Raw genomic sequence first — 3,565 nt, 5'->3', positions numbered from 1 at the left:
GGGACCGCCTGCCCATCACTGCCCTCGCTGGGCTTGTGTGCACTCCCAGCCCCGAGGAGATGGGATGGGCCCCATGGGGCCAAGAGAGGAGCCTGGCTTGATCTCTGGGTACCCCCATTCCAAGACTCACCGTTCCCCCCTTCCCTGTGCTCCTCGGAACAGCCACGAGCTCCTTCCTGTCGACAGGGCGCTATGTGACATCGCTGTGTTCAGAGGGGCATCTGGGGACTGCTGGCTTCTCCCAGACCCAGGCAGGGCAGAGTCCAAGAGTACGTTTCAGACCCATTTGTCCCACTCGGCAGAGTTCTCAGATGTCTCCCCCTCCTTGGAAGTCTTGGTCCTGTGTCCCATTCTCCTGCATCTCCACTGTTTTAAAAAAAATGTAGGGGAATATGGCCAGTATTTTGTAGTAAGTGTAAACAGAGTGTGACCTTTAAAAATTTATTAGAGAAGCAGCTGCGTCATCACATTACTGGGCTGGGCGGCCGCCCGCGGAAACTTGAAATGGATGATGGGTTGCTGGCAGGTGGTGGGGCTGGGGTCGGAGGCTACGGCGCCGGACCCCGAGCGTACCGGCTGGGCTGTGGAAGAGGAGCCGGGGCCCCTCGAGAAAGGTTTGTTCGAAGACGAAGATTCATGCAGTGATTGTAGCAATCATGATAAACCAGGCACTAGTTGACCAAGTTTTGCGCCAGAAAGTCAACTTCTGTTCTATGAGTGATTCAGCGCTTATCAAGATTACAATTTAGCTGACTGCAAGGCCTCTGAGGTAAAAGAATTCACAGCTGAGCTCTTAGAGAAGGTCCTTGAATCATCCGGATGGCGGGCAGTCTGGCACACTAATGTGTTCGAGGTGCTGGCTGCAGTCACAGATGTGGACTTTGCAGCCTTGAAGGCAGTGGAGAGGCTTACTGTCCTGGACCCGTACCTCTGTGAATCTCAAGTGAGCACTTTTACTTTGGAGTGTATGAAAGAGCTCCTTGATCTGAAGGAACACTGGTTGCAGGAGCTGTGGATGGTGTTTGATGGTTCTGGAGTATTTGACCAGACAGCACTTGCAACGGAGCATATCAGGTTTTTCTATCAGAACATTTGGAGGAGTTTGGCTGGAGAAGAGGATGAGTATGATTATTTTATTAGATGTGCTGAACCTCGACTGGGATTGCATTATGACATTCTTGAAGACTAAGTTCCTTCAGGACTTATTGTTGACTATCAAAATCTGTTGACTCAGTGTGAGGAGAGTGACAGGAAATTTTTAAATCTGAGAAGCTGTTTGTCAAACTGTAACTCTGATTCTGAGCAGGAAAACATCTCCATGCTGGAAGGGTTAAAATTCTATTCAGAGATCGAACAGTTGAAACGAAAGCTAAAACTCATAGAGAATCCTTTGTTGAGATATGCGTTTGGTCATCAGAAGAATTCTAATATACAAGCAAAGGGCATCCGTCCAAATGGCCAGAAGGTCACCCATGTGGTCTCGACTGGTCTGCTGTAGTCCCTGCTCAGGGATAAGCTTTGTCCAGAGCCTTGTACGGAAGAAATAGAAATTCAATTCCATAGTGATCCATTGTCTGCTATAAATGCCTGCTAGGAGGGCGACACTGTTATTGTTTGTCCTGGCCATTACGTGGTACGTGGTGCATTCTCCATTACCGATCCATTGAGTTGGAAGGGTATGGTCTACCAGATGATATTGTGATAGAAAAGGGAGGCAAAGGAGACAACTTTTTGTGGATTGTACGGGTGCGGATATTAAAATCTCAAGCATGAAAGTTGTTCAGCATGATGCCGTGGAAGGAATCTTAATTATTCACCGTGGCAAGACTACATTGGAAAACTGTGTACTGCAGTGTGAAACTACAGGGGTCACAGTATGAACGTCAGCAGAATTTTTAATGAAGAACTCAGATTTATAGGGTGACAAGGGTGCAGGTATAGAAATATATCCCGGGAGTAAGTGCACCCTGAGTGACAATCAGATCCATCACTGCAAAGAAGGGATCCTCATCAAGGACTTCTTAGATGCACATTATGACATTCCCAAAACATCCATGGTGAATAATGTCATACAGAATAACGAAGGTTATGGTGTTGTCTTGGTGAAACCTACAATTTTCTCTGACCGGCAAGAAAATGCCCAAGATGAAACGGAAGAAAATAAAGTTCAGACAAGTGGAGAGACAGATGTAGCTGAAAGAGTGGATCTAGAAGAGCTGATTCAATGTGCAACTGGTAAAATGGAGCTTTATGTGAGAGTGACCTTTCTGAGCAAGTGGAAAGCAATCGCGAAATTGTAAATGAACTAGTTGCTGCCTCCACACAAAAAGGCCAGATGAAGAAGAAAAGGTTGAGTGAACTGGGGATCACGCAAGCTGATGACAACTTAATGTCACAGGAGATGTTTGTTTCAATTGTGGGGAACCAGTTCGAGTGGAATGGGAAAGGGAGTTTCGGCACAATTTTGTTCTGACCACTGTGACGTAAATAGATAGCAAAAGATTGGATTTTGCACCTGCTGCCCCCAAGAATCACAGCTGCTATCATACTTTGCTTCATGTCTATATTTTGTATCTGATATATTCGATTGGGTTTGAGGGAAACGTAGATTTATTTCTGTCTGCAGGTGTTGCACATGAAACACTCTTTATAAAGAAGGTCATAAAAACATAAAATAGAAAATATTTGGAGATTTCTTATCTAGAAAGTCTTGCTTTTTCAAACACACAGTTCTCATATGAAGTCTACTAGTAACTTTCTAGTATAAATACACTTTAGCACTTCAAAGAGGAGGAAGAAAGGCAGGGAATGCAAGATGAGTGCACAAAAACACAATAGGCCTCAATGTGCAGTATTCTATTTTTTTTTTTTTTTTTTTTTTTTTTTTGCGGTACGCGGGCCTCTCACTGTTGTGGCCCCTCCCGCCACAGAGCTCAGGCTCCGGACGCGCAGGCTCAGCGGCCATGGCTCACGGGCCCAGCCGCTCCGCGGCATGTGGGATCTTCCCGGACCGGGGCACGAACCCGTGTCCCCTGCATCGGCAGGCGGACCCCCAACCACTGCGCCACCAGGGAAGCCCTATAGTTGTCTTTTTAATCCCAATTATAGTGAGTCCGATATCCATGCTTTATTTGCATAATACTTGTCTTAAAAGCTTTTATGATTGGGAGGTTATCTGCCTTATCAGGCTTATTACTGAGAATCTGAGTGGGAATGCCTTTTTATGTTGAACTATGTAATCATCAAAACAGTAATAGCATAGCAAGTTTGAAACAGAAATGAAACGTGTTATTCAGAACCAGTGCATACACAGAGCATTTTCACTGTTGCTGAATATGAATGATTATAAGAAAGTGCTTTTCTTTCACCATAACAGTATTCTGATCAGATTTCTTACACAGTCAAAATGATTACCTATACAACTTGTATCAGCTCTGTGTTCTTGATATCATATTGTAAAATACAGCTTTTAAAAGTCTTTATATTTTTAAAAAGTATATGTGACATTAAAATTCCTACTGATTAAAATTGTAATGATGAAATAAAAAACATTTATTAAAAAATT

General features: G+C 44.3%; 1 pseudogene across 1 annotated transcript; it reads left to right on the top strand.

Annotated features, from left to right (window-relative positions):
• The first annotated feature begins 463 nt into the window (after positions 1–463).
• On the top strand, positions 464–2,473 carry LOC307184170 (SHC SH2 domain-binding protein 1-like; annotated as a pseudogene). Its single transcript has 2 exons — positions 464–668; positions 750–2,473. The product of its transcript is annotated as an SHC SH2 domain-binding protein 1-like (transcript).
• Positions 2,474–3,565: the final 1,092 nt, after the last annotated feature.

The sequence above is a fragment of the Stenella coeruleoalba genome (genome assembly GCF_951394435.1).
Source record: "Stenella coeruleoalba genome assembly, chromosome: 3".
Lineage (NCBI taxonomy): Eukaryota > Metazoa > Chordata > Mammalia > Artiodactyla > Delphinidae > Stenella > Stenella coeruleoalba.
This window is presented reverse-complemented; position numbering and strand designations above follow the sequence as displayed.